The sequence below is a fragment of the Chaetodon auriga genome, chromosome 10, assembly GCF_051107435.1.
Source record: "Chaetodon auriga isolate fChaAug3 chromosome 10, fChaAug3.hap1, whole genome shotgun sequence".
Taxonomy (NCBI): Eukaryota; Metazoa; Chordata; class Actinopteri; order Chaetodontiformes; family Chaetodontidae; genus Chaetodon; species Chaetodon auriga.
This window is the reverse complement of record NC_135083.1, coordinates 6,014,410-6,028,383: the sequence shown is the minus strand read 5'-3', so window position 1 is coordinate 6,028,383 and position 13,974 is coordinate 6,014,410. Positions and strand designations below refer to the sequence as shown.

The 13,974-nt window shown below is 45.7% G+C and overlaps 1 protein-coding gene across 1 annotated transcript in view; it reads right to left on the bottom strand.

Moving 5' to 3' along the window:
- iqsec2b (IQ motif and Sec7 domain ArfGEF 2b) overlaps positions 1-13,974 on the bottom strand; it is a 28,839-nt gene that overhangs the window by 12,386 nt on the left and 2,479 nt on the right. The window lies entirely within an intron of this gene.

Below are 13,974 nucleotides of genomic sequence, written 5' to 3'. Positions count from 1 at the left end.
CACAACTCCATCACCTCTTGGAAATGTTTTATTTTTATTTTTTTTTCTGTGCAGCATCATTTCTCATTCCTCCTCCTCTGCTCCTTAAATAGAGAAACTGAGAAGAGGGAGGGGGTTGCTTGGTGACGGTTGCTGTGGGACCTTTGTGGGCGGCGAGGCAGTTGTTAGGATGAGAAGCGTAGTTGCCATGACAATGTATTGACTGTTATCGCCATTGAGGTGGGTGTTGGAGATGCTCCACAGGTTGTGAATGGCAGTCTACATAATACTTGCCTTGTTATGAAAACAGATAAAATATTTGTGCAGAGTGAGCTATGCAAATACAGTTTGTCCAAACCTGTTGGATTATGAAAATGGCCGCCTGAATAATCGTCTAACTTTAGTACCTGTTTTCCATATTGTCTGGTATAAACTGTGTGAATAGAAATTTCTCTCTCCTTCAGAGCTGCTTGAAACGGCTCCTTTTAAGGAATGGAAACTAGCAACATGAGTGCCCCTGCATGGTGCCAACAGGTAGAGACAAGCAGGGACTTCATTGACACTTCCTGCCATGCACATCAGCAGGAGCAGATGGTATTTTCATTCAACTGAGCCACAGAAACCTAAAATACATTCAAAGCGACATTAAGGAGCCACAGGCCTGGTTTCTCTGAATATTCATAGCTGCTCCTTGGATTGATCTGACCTTAAATCCTCCTAAACTTCAGCTGTTGTCTGTTCACATCTCTTAAAGAAGGAAAATAATAGAAAGTAATAAAATACTTCAGACAAGAGTGATATCTTCTGCAGTGGCTTTGCAACCAGGTGACAGCCGCCACAGTGATTTTCATCCCCACAGCCTCGATGCATTAAAACCTGTGCAAATATCACACATCTGCATTTCTGCCTCTGAGCGTTAGATTTTCAAGTTGAGAGACACCAATTAAAGCTCTCCAGGTTTGGTGAAAAATCTGAAATAAAAATAAATGAATTCTGTTTCACCATTGATTTTTCTTCCTATGCAAGAGGCTGCAACCCACCTCCAAGTGTGCATGCATTAAACAAGACTTTTCATTTGGTTTTGCCCGCAGCGTGAGCCAGGCAGTAATATGCGGTGAGAGACAAGGTGAGGATGATACACGAGTAAAAAGTTTGTTGTATAAAACATGAGTGTGGCCATATCGCAGCTGGCATCTGCACCTCATTACTTATGTAAGAAACCCTGTATTCCTGTTACAGTGCCAGAGAGAGGTTCTCTCTAGAGGCTCCCTCATAAAGACCAGCCCAGAGTTTCACTACCTCCAACCATTTAATTGGAGCTGAAACAGATGGTGGAATCTAATAAACAAGAGAGTGATCACTGATAGTGAAAGACGTGGGCAGAAATTGACAAGAGGGAAACTGAAAAGTGGATGGGGCTGCGCGAAGTAAAGCACAATGTCAACTCCATGCAGTCCCCCCGCCTCCTGTCCCCCGCTCATATAATATTGATGTACTGACAGTGCGTGTGTTTGTGTATGTGTGTGTATGAAAGAGCTGCAGTGGGTCTGACTGTGCCATCGAACCCGCAGCAGGACTTGGAGGCTGGGGGATTAACCTCTCTGCTGCCTGCCATGGAGATGCCAATAATTGCATCGACCTGTCTGTTGACTCATTTCCACCTGAGCAGTTATCTCATATCCTTTCTAATCTCTTCATGCTCAATTTTTGGGTAAATTCTGCCATTCGTCCCAAAGCTTATCAGCCAATATAAATAGCCCCTAAGATGTGGACTAGGAATGATAAAAGTAGCAGAAAAGCCCACAGGAAGATCCCAGCTAATTGCTTTGGTGATGTGATATTAACCGTCAGGGCTTGAAGAGATTGAAAAGCGCATTATGAGAAATGTTTTCCATCATGAAAATAAACCAATCTGTATTCTCTTTGTCACATGTGAGCCTGTTCTTTCAAAACTGAAAGGAAACAATCACATCATTCATGGGTCACATCGGAGCATTCCTGCACCGCCAACACTCTCCGCTGTCTCAAGCTGTGAGTTTCCCATCACACACACACACACACACACACACACACACACACACACACACACACACACACACACACACACTTCTTTCTGTGACACAGACCCTCCAGTTCAAAGCTCAATCACACTCCATGGTTTTCAGCAGAGGATGACACTTCATGTTGAATGCAGATAGTGAAATCAGAGATAAAAGCCTCGTGCAGCTGTATTGTTTGCAAGGCTACAGAGCGATCCAGCTGAAAACTGAAAGTGTTTTGTAAGCAGGAATTTATCAGATAATCTCTGGCACTGAAGCAGGGAAGAATGACGAGATGAGTCTTGTATATACAGGTGGGCAGACAAAGTAAACTTTCATTAGAAAAGGACTTCTCCTTTCTCAGTGGACCAGTAGTTTGTATCCGTCATTCACTATTTCTGAGAGTAAACTGCCTACTTATGGTGTTTTTTTTCTTCTTTTTATGTTCCACTTCCCGAGGGGGTACAGCTGATTTGGCTTCGACAGAGCCTGTGCTCACATATCAAAGTGCTGATTGCAGACATCCACTGTGGTTGTCAAATCCAGCTAACAGGCATTCAAACTTACATGACAAAACACTGTAGAAGTGTTATTGTAGCTGTTTCACTTCAGAGACGAAGTTTCAAGAAGCAATTAAGTTCATTGTTCAACAGCTGCACGTCGTGTGTACATTTCCTCAAGATTGACACCGCAGACAGGCAGATTATCCGGAGTTCGAAAGGTATGTGATCTGTCATCTGAACGGCATGTACACACAGGTGCCTCTCAATAGCCCAATTAAACCCCATCTCCTTCCATTTATATGTCAGTTTCTTCTCAAAGCAATTCTTCTTTTAAAAATATGACATTTACAAATGAAAAAGCCCCTCATTAATTACCAGCACTTAATAGATGCTATTTATCTTTTGTATGAAGCAGTTTACCTGTCTTTTTGCTGTCTGTGATGATTCAGTTTGCCTCTACTTAGCACGCAGACGGGGGATCTACAGCACCAACAGCATGTCACAGGCACTACCTCACTGCAGTGTAGACCACCATACCAACACCAGTGTAACAAGTAGCATCATCTCTCACTGGTGCCAAACTAAATGCTATTTTCTGACAGTTTTGTGAGTGAAAGAAAAGTAAAAAAAAAACCAAAACAGCTGAGTTCTTACCATGCTGCTACTGTCAGAGAAAGGTCCAACACTGACTGGAACAGCGTAATAACAAACACACCCTCTCTCTCTCTCTCTCTCTCTCTCTCTCTCTCTCTCTCTCTCTCTCTCTCTCAGGCTTTCACATTGGCTCGCCCTGAAAAGCTGTACAGCCTACATTCTTGACAGTCCTTTGACAGCTATGAACTTCCCTCACCCAGCCCAGCTCTCCACCCTCCCTGCACCAGATGACTGACACATGCACAGTCACTTTTATTACACAACAACCAAACCAAACGAAAACCCGTCACGGCACCACGGCGGACAGAAACAGATGAAAAGACACACGAAAGAAGTGCATTCATTTATTGAAAAAAAGGGGTGGAGATATAGAAGAATTGTAGATCTGCGCTGTTTTTGCTTTTGCTTTTACATCCCACTTATGAGATAAAATGTGTAACGGGGCACATCAGTGGTTTAACCTTGATGTCTATGCTGTCAACATGAATGCAGGTGGAAGCAAAGAATTATGGGTAGTGTGTTGTAGCAGCTCAGATGAACAACATAGCTTTTAGATAGAAAACAAGACATAATCAGCATGGATGAAGTCTACTAGAAGGAAGCTTGGAGGAAAAATGTAGTGTAAAGAGAGCATGAAAACACTGTCAAATGAGACTTTTCTATAATATGTATTATATAATCTACATGTAGGTGAATTATGCTCTCTGAGGTTCAGTAGTCCATATCGTTGCAGTGTACACAGATAAAAAAAAAACATCCTGAGAAGCTGCAAAAGATTTACCGTCAAATAAAAGATTGTGTACATTTAGAAAATTCTAAAAAAATTTTGGCTTAACCCAAAACTCATTTTCAGTCGACACCAGTGGAGACGGCAGGTTTTCACCGGCTACAGCAATATGCTAATCAGGTTCCAACAATAATGGGGTACACACTGTGAGTTCTGCAGGGGAAAGCATTAACATTCAGGGACAAAGTGCACCTCAACATCTTTACGTAACTTAAAATAGAATTTCTGTCGGCAAATTTTGCGTGTGGATGACTTCATTGTTCTGGAGGTGGAGATGAGTGAGGTGGGTGTGAGCGAGCAACATTCCGGCATGACTGAAACAACACGGAGCAATTACAGCGGCACATATTTCACATTCAGATGTTTTAAAAGAAAGAAAGAAATGAAGTGTCAGGAACTAGAGATCTTTATTTTTCCAGAATTAAATCAACAAGGTAAATAAATCTCTTCATAAATTAACAATGAACATGAGGCAATGATTATCAGATGGATGTTAACATGTTAAACAAACAGCATACGAGTAATGTCTTTACACCACATAGGAGGCGAGTTTCTCTGACATTGTATAATGGCTGATGACAGAAGCATGTAGTGATTTGCACAAATAACAAAGGGTGACTACTGAGCACATCCGAACTGACATGACTCAACTATTGGATCTAAGATAAGCATGAGTGTGACAGTAATGAGCAGACGATGGTGATGCGTTCTGACAGCTTGATATGGCTGCAAGAAAAGAAATCAACAGCAAAGAATACAGAGAGAAGACAACATCAAGATTCCCTCAAATGCAAATTAATGCACAAACCATATGATACATGAATAAATCAATGATAGCACATACACCAACTGTCACAAAGAATACAAGTTGCATGCATTTCTGTTTTTTTTCTGCTAAAATGCTTTGAAAAGACTTTTTTTTTTTTTTTTTGGTACACAGTGAGGTCTCCGTTTTGTGGCAGCATAGACTGTGACAGTCTTTTCACAGGTAAATGGGCGAGTGAGTCGTTGTGCAGTCAGTCACACCACAGCTCAGCGAGAGGAGGGGCTGCTGCAGCCCGAGGCAGAACAACAGAACTGATGGGCACCCTCATCCTCACCCTCCTCTCTTGGAAAGCAACACGGGACGGGCCAGAGCACAGACAGAAACACAGGAAGGCAGACAGACAAGACACAGAGAGACAAAGAAAGAGGAGGACAGAGTGAAAAACAGCACGAGACACACACGAAGAAAAGCAGAGAAAGCAAAAAAGCAAACAGGTGGAAGCTTGAAAAGCCTGGAAGGGGGCTGCATTTTCAGTTAGAGCGGGGACATCTGTATGGAAAATGGTGTTTACCACACACTGAGTATATGCACATCACAGCTGTCTCATGCCATTAGATGGCAGTGTTGGAGCATCATGCGCTGATGTGTCCGAGAACAGCATCAGGTGGAGGATATATGAGGGAAGGAGAGAAAGAGGGTGAGAATTCACCAGGTTCACTTGTGACTCAGTTCATCTCGGTCCCACAGTTTATAGAAGATGATGCTCCCTCTCGCTATCAGTGAGGAGCCGTGCGCTACCCCAGCTATTAGTCACAGCTGGGAGTGGTGGGAGACTGAAGCAGAGGCTCTTAGTTGGTATTAGGAAGGGGGAGAAGGGGGCTGGGGGGGCAGAAAGGTGAAGCAGGATAGCAGGCAGACAGGGATGAAATGTAAAGAAAGTGATGGTGACAGGCCACTGTGTGAGAGAGACACCTGGAGGTTGTTGACAGGCTTTGGGATTGTTGTCAGGCTTCTCATGGAGTTGAAGGGCTTTTTGTTTTCATTGTGTCGTACTCACTGAACTCAGGCCCTGCTGTGGCCCTTACCTGTCCTCCTGCTGTAAGCTTTGGTCAGTAGAGGGACAGCAGTACTGATGGAGACTGACGAAGCTGTGAACAGTCAGACTGGTGGGGAACAGAGCGGAATAGGCAGCGCTGCCCGCCGCCGTAGGGGTGGTGGGAGCCGAGGTGGGCTGCCCTGAGATAGACGATGGCCGGACACTGACAGGAAGGACCAGAGACGGACGACACACAGAGACATGGAGAAAGCAGAGAAACAGACAAACAAACAGTCAGCGGCAAAGCAGAAAGAGGAGACAGAGAGAGAGAGAGAGAGAGAGACGGAGCGAGCATTGATTTGAAGCTGCACACTGATAGTAACAAATCAGAGAGCGACAATGGTAGTACAAGGAATGACACATTTAAAAGGAGAAAAGAGAGGTAGATGTGTGACAAATTTTACAGACGGCAAAGTGACTAACATCTCCGAGAGACGCACCCGCACAAACACCACGGGTCTTTGTTGGAATCAGCTCCAGGCAGACGGATTCCAGGTGTGTTAAAGTGTAAGAGGGACAGTTCAAGGTCGCCGTTCCAGAAAGAAACATCTAGAAATCCTCATAGCCAGAGTTGCTAAGTGCGAGTTTTGAGTGAGAAACTCCAAGCACTCTGATGGATTATATAAAGCTCTGTATGAGTCTATAGTGGAGTTCTTCTGTGGATCATCCTGTGTGAAAATGCAAAAGCACTTTCTGTAATGCATGCAAAAGTGCACATATCGCACAAAAGCCTCTCCGCTGCCCCTCCACTCTGGCAGGAATTAGAGATGTTCCATCTGCAGATTGTGAGTGAGCAGTGGTTGAGATTAGCATGTAAATGGCTGGTTTCTCACTGGGGCCAGCTGCTGTCAAGGACACACAGTCCCTGTCATTTTAGCATGGAAATAGTCTCAGAGAGGGACGTAGACAAGATGCACCAAAGAAAGTGAGAAAGGAAGTGAGATACTGCAACACTTCACTGTACTTTACCAGCTTGTTTGGCCAGCTGTGTAAGACGAGGCGACCAAACTGAGGCTCCAGAATGTTTTATTCACTTGATGGCTGCATCAAGGATTTTGTTAGAATCCACAATCACAGCTGATAAAGAATACGTTTAGCGATATTCCTTTTTTTCCCTACTGTGAACAAACCAACAATGAACTAATCTGACTAACGTGCTGTCTGCGTATCTAAAAAGCTCCACTGTTGTTCAAAAACCATTAAAACCAATTACTGCATATAAAGATGGACGGCATGACAGCTCCTAAAAAGTGCACCCAATGCATCTTGACCACTTCCTGGTGGCTGGCTGCAGTACAAGTCATAAATCCCATCCCCTCCATGTTAGCAGATGCAACAGACAGACAAAGTTAGCAGGCAGCTAGCTGGTGAACCTAGTGGAACACCTGACAGGTAAAGAGCCAAACACAACTCAAAATGAATGATACTGTTATTCTGTAACTGCTGGATGTGCAAATGAGCAACTGCTCGATAAAATGTTTGTAGCGTTAGCTTTTAATGTTGGCAATGTTTTGTTTACAATTTGGTCGCACTGCCTCCAAGTGGCCAAACAAATCTTGCAAGTTTAAAGATTCATCCTCTCTAGGAACAAATGGGCACAGGGCTGAGAACCACGGAGAGGTTTGGTGTGATGAGTTTGAGCAGGTGTGAACACAGTAATCACATTCAGGTGTGGACCAAAACAACTGAGCCAAGACCCTTGAGAGGAGGTGGTCTTGGTCCGGTCCCAGCCAAATTCTGCAGTGGTTGCACTAGTCCAAAACACAGGATCTTCTTCCTGTATTTACCTTCTTGCTCCCGCCCCACTCACATCTGACCAATAAGCAGAGTGAATGTCCTCAAGTGGTTTGTAGTGATGCATCCAAACTAAGAGGAAACTGGTCCAAGTTCACCAACTCATTAACTGATTTGGACCAGAGCAAACAATCCGTGGGTGTGAAAACATCCCAGGACAGAGAGGGCTGGTTGCAGGAGTTTAAGGGTGTCTAATCAGAGGGAAACCGGAGTGGTAAAAATGAGAGCGTTTAAGGGTATAATTACGTAGGCGGTGCGCTCGTTTTCTTAGTGCATATTATAAAAAGTTCCAATTAAATGAGAATAAGCTGTCAGCAGCTATTTTAACAGCAGAGTGTGGAACAAGAGCGCCTATTTATAAAGATTACGCAGAGGTTACAAGTCAGCGCCTTGGTAAGAGTTTCAGCCTTAATTTACAAGAACAGAGTCTATATTTCCAAATATCCTGACAAAATGTGACCTGTGTGGTGTCAGTTTCTCTTTATTGGGTCTCTGTAGCACTGAGAAAGAAAATATTCTGAACAGATGAACCTGCTGACCTGCTCAGCTTTGGATGGAGATGTGAAGAGAGGCAGAGGTGCTGTTATGTAAGCCTGAGCCATGCTTGTACACACTGTACGGTCTTACGCTGCCAAGATTTGTATTTTACCAGTGGTAACTACTGCCTCCGGTTAGAGTATCCCCAGTGTGGCAAGCGTTGACAGGCTCATCAAGGATCTGATTTTTTGCTTCATGAGCAGTTATGCCTGAATCCCTGAGTGCCATAAAAAAAAAAAAAAACAGACACACTCACAAAGCCCCAATTGTCCTCCGCCTTCTTCTTCTTCTCCTCCTCCAGAGAAAAACAAAACACACATACTACCCACACGCACTCTTGCATTGCTCTTTCTGTCATTAGCGGGCGCACACAGAATAACAAAATGATAATGAAAAGAAGAGATGGAGATATGAATCAACGCAGCACAGGTCAGGAGATATTACTGAGAGAACACAGGAAGTCCAGGCTAGAAGAGAAAGTGGTACAGAATGTGTGAGGTGGCGTGTATTTAAAGCGGTGAGTTGACAGAGGCTGGAGGCAGGGAGAGGAGTGGGAGGAGAGCGAGCTCCATGAGAGTGGGAGAGGTTGAATACGGAGGAGGGCAAGGGTGAAAATAATCAAGAGAGGAGGAATGGAGGGAAGAAGGACGGAGAGGGGAGGAGGAAATGGAAATGGAATGTGGAGCGATTTTTTTTTTTTTTTTTTTTTTTTGCTGGAATCAGTGTTTCCTCAAACCTGTGCAGTGGCATGGGGGTGTCAGCGTGTAGGTGAGTCTATGTATAGATGAGCGAGGAGAGTGGGAACCAGGCTCACATGCGGCGATCACGGGAAGACATCGCCAGCGCCGTTGTGGCAGGCTTTTTCTGTACGCTTACGCACCACAACAACTGTTTCGTACAGCAGCCCACGGTCAGGGAGCACTTCCATTTACAATCCGCGTGGCTTTTCTGGGGTGCAATCTGTCCGTCCAATTCAGTCGTGGTACGACCCACTTCAAACTGTGCTTTCACTGTGTTTTTTTTTTTTTTCTTTCTCCGCCATTGTCTATGAAATAAGAGTGTGGGAGCGCACTGCGTCATCCCACCTCCAGCGCGCGACCCGCCTGACTCCTGCTGACAAACAGAGACGTTTGATAACCACACACGCTGCATTGTAGCCTAAAGTTAAGTGTTTTTATACGCAGCAACCCCCCCTTTCCTTTCCCTTCTACCAGTTCTTCCACAAGCAACCCCCCGCCCCACACCCCTCGCTTTCCTCTGTGAGCTTGAGTCTCCTGCTGCTTGGCAACAGTGCGGACTGCCTGTGTGGGCGTTTGGCGTTGAGTGCCAGGCAAAAGCACTGACAAGGAGGGGCGCAGTTACAGTTACGGCTCAAACTCTGCACCTGCACTACCCTGTGAGTTCGCGTGCGCATGTGTGCGTGAGCCCTTGTGTAAAGGTGTGTGTTTGAGCTGGATGTGATTCACCCAAATGGAGCACAATTAGACTTCATTTGAACGTGACGTGGGAGACGCAGAAGGAGTAATTCAAGAAAACGATACCCCTGCAGATCACCAAAGGGACATTCTGTAAAGTCTGAGGCAGATCTAAAGCGTGACTAATTGCTCGTGGTTGGCGGCCAGAGAAACCGCATCCCAGCTCTTCAATGAGGGACCCTGCAGCCTGCGATAAATGAAAATGTCGCGGCACTCATCCGTCTTCAATACGTCTCCTCCATCCCCATCGAGCCGTCATTCAATCCTGCTTCTGTCTTTCACCCTGCCCCTGCTCCCACTCCTACCCTCTTTTCTCTTCACTTCTCTCCATCTCTCTGTTCTGTGTCTCTCGCCCACAGAGTTCTTCACAGAAGAGCTCACAGCGTTCCCACGGTAACCAGTCTCCCTATTCTGCTCCGCCGAACGCGTGCACGAGTGTTTGACAAACATCCCGCCTCGAAAGTGCCACTTATCTGCATCTGAACGGGAGAGAGGATGAATAAAGTCACGTCAGCAGCTGGGGAAGCGCACCTGCGTCAATCAAGCGCTGACCTGCAGAGTCCAGCCGGCATGCACTACGCCACGGGGGGTTGGGGTGGGGGGGGGTCATCATTAGATCAACAGTGATGTTTAACCCACTGATGAATGGACTGAAGGCTTAGCGCGCTGCCCTCCTCGCTAATAACAAAGCAAGACCGCTAATCTCTGCGATAATTTAGCACGGCTGTTGTTCGGCCAGACACGACTGTTATCTGCACACAGCTGCCTTTAAAACAAAGCAAAAAGTGCTGCGGGGGAGGTCAGGATCAAGATACTCAGCTGCCCCCCCCCCATCTCCTCACCTACCTTGGACAGGTGAGGCGCACTGGAGGTGGAGGGAGGGAGAACGGGTGGATGGAAATACAATATTGTAGCTGCCTTGAGGACAGCTTTACAGTTTCCACAGCAACTGCATCTCTCACAGCACTCCCAGTCCAAGGACATTTTACTTCCTGTGAAAAACTTTACATCACAGCTATTCACTTGTCTGCTTACTGTTTCAATGAAGTCAGAGGGGATGGTACAGCATACACGGGTAGAGGGTGAATAAAACATGATTGTAGACGAGTAGGTAAGGATGACAGAGGCAAGGTCGAGCGTCTGTGGGAATAACAACGAGGCTCTGAAGTTCAACACACTGCAGATGGTAAACTGAACAATTCACCTGACGTTTTCTGCCGTCACGAAGGCCGGCTGTCTGTCTGCTGACGTGATAATCTTACGTTTCTGTCGCCACATCTAGTCGTTTTTGTACAATGCAGCCGTACAAGGCTGTATATGCTGCAAAGAAACAACCATTCAGCCTGTGAATCCTCCTGCCTTTACATGTAACACACACGTTGATTAAAAAAAAAAAGAGTTTGTGCATTAAGTGTAAAATCCACCTGCCATGACCACCTGCAGAGGTCATCACTCTACTCCAGCGCTGACATGCAAGCACTTCTGATTGGGCCACCTGTGCTCTAAGATAAGTATCCTCATGAATCCCGAGCAACACGTGACTCAATATAAATGGAACGTTTTTCCCTTCGCGCACACTGTACGAAGACATGAACACTCACTGCACTCAGATATGGCGAAGAGAAGGCAAAAAAAAAAAAAACCCACCACCCACGTGCACTCCCACACACACATCCATCACTTAAATTTACGTCAAGCTAAACTGCATCGCTGTAATCATTAGCACAGCTGTGATATTTTAATTCTGGCCAAAATTAAACATCGTTAAATCCACTACGTCGCCTGAAATAGAAAATATAAAGGGGAGTGAGAGGTTTGAGTTCTTGAGAAAAAAAAAAAAAACAGCAGCTGCAGCTTCACTGTATTTCTTCTGGAAACTGTTGGGAGCAGGTCAGCGCAGGCTCAGCTGAGCTTACCCACACATTCGCCTGGGGCCATTTCATTCCTCTAAGTTATATCTGCGCTATCTTAGCTACTACAGGATGCAAGACACCGCTCAAAATGCCCAAATCACCACACATTATGAATGCATTACTGGCATAGAGAAAGACCATTCCATCCGCTTAATCGGGAGCGAAAACGGCGCTTCAGTTAATAGCAGGAAAAAGAGCGAGTGAGCAAAGAGGGGAAGAGAAAGAGAATAGCACAAAAGTAATTTCTGCAGCTTCTCTGAGTCATATCTGCAGCAGTGGGAAACAGAAACAGCGAGGGGGAGAGAGTGAGTGTGTGTACGTGGGTATGTGAGAGAGAGAGAGAGAGTTAGAAAGAGAGAGAGAAGGGGTGGAGTGGGGGTTGGACAGGGGATGGGGTTATGTGTAGTAGAGCTGCACATAATTAGCAAATTAAGCTCCTTGTGAAACAAAAAGTCCATTACCATTCTCCATATACCCCAAGCAGAGCTGATGTCAGAGAGAGTGGAGCCCTGCGTGGAGAGGGAGATGGATGGAGGGATGATGGAGCAGAGAGAGGAGAGACACAAGCACCTTCTCAGGCCTCTTCGGAGCTTCTGAACACTCCCACTGTGACAGTGAGAGCGAAGTGAAGAAGAGAAAAGATAGCTCGGGTTTCCTGTTTTTCTTTTCTTTTTCTTTTTTTTTTTTATGGCCGTTATATAATAATACTGCTCTGAGTATCAGCACCACTGGCGCTGTCACCAAGACCTCTGGCCGCCCCTGCCTCTCATCCCATGAGCTGGATGAGGGCATGTATGTAGCACATAATGAAGGATGCAATCTCTCACCCATGCAGAGAACTGTCACATCATCATAACATGACAGGCTGTGTGGCAGACTGCAGGGTCACATTAGCTGTCTAATAATGGACATCCCAGGTTATATCCCACTGTGCACACACACAGACACACACTCGCAAAAAAGACACGCAAAACACACACACATATATATGCACGGCGGTAATTATCACCCCTGGGCTAGTGGTAATTATACTCTAGTCACACTAATTAATCTCTCATGCACTCTGTGTGGACCAACCCCCCTTTTTCACACACTTTTGTCCTCTCACACCAGCACATACATTATATAAAGACTCACACGCGCGCATGCATAGGCTCGTACAAAAATGCACTTGTATGACCTCTCCCAAAATAACAACAAAAAAACATCTGCCGCGCTCGCAGCGAGCCGCGGCGATGCCCTCCACCCTGCTGCTTCTTGGAGGAGGGACTCGACGTCGGAAATCACTTCACCCCGAGGCCTCGGACTCGCATTGTTCACACTGCCATTAACAGGAGGAGAGCAGCGGGCTGGGGTAGCATTTGGGACAGCTGTTTACAGCGCGCCGCTGGGGGAAAGAAGAGGAGAGGAGCGACTTTGTTTTGATGCATTCGCTGCACGCATGGATGAAAAAAAGGGACAAGTTTATTCAGTTTCCTTGTCCAGCATCTGAACTGTTACGTGAGGCTCAAAGAGCACAGGGCAGAGATGAGGAGTCCTGCTGGAGGAACAAAAACTAATTGGACAAAAACAAAGGCAGCTCTCTGAGCCTTGCCTTCTCCGGCCCAGACTCCTCTCTCCCTCCCCCTCTTACACACTCTGTTGACAGATGGCAAATCAGTGTGTGTGTTCCACCTTTTCTCTTTCAGACTGGGGCACGTCGAGTAAGGTCGCTCAGTCACTTTCCTCCCCCTTGTCATCTCTTTCCTCTCCCCATCCCTCTCCCACACTTTCCTTCTGTCCCTTCTTCTGATTTGACTCATATTCGGAGCATCACGGGCACAAACGATGAAGAAACTCGTGTTTGTACCTGACCCGTTACCAGAGAGGAGGGTTTCGTTGCTGACCTAAGCTAAAAGGCCAGCTTTGGGTTAGGCTGAGTCACAGCCAGACAGGGACAATATGGCTCTACTGTGCGGGTGACTCTTTATTAAATGTGACACTTCTTATGATACGCTTGCCTGAGCCTGAATCCAAAGGCAGCTACAACCGCTACAGGCAGTTAACAAGGGAGGATCTACATCTGCAATTCATCATTGCATTTAACACCTACATAAATAACTAATATGTGCTTCTTTTTAATGACTAAGTCACCCCCAGGGATGAGTGGAGGGGGCCAGAGAGACAGACAAGCGGTGGAAAAAGACGGCGCTAATCGATAAGGGATTTGGTCAAGCCTGAATCAATCGCTGATAAGAGGATTGGGACCATAAGAAAAGAGATAGCGAGCAGAATCCAGTAATAACTGCTGAGATGATGGTGTGCAGAGAAATGTTATCATATGCACAAAGACCAAGGCTTTCTGTCACTAAGACTGCAACAATATATTTCACTGAGTACTTTTTCACATGAATTGCTGCCTACTCACAAAGCTTAATGCATCCGGAACAAA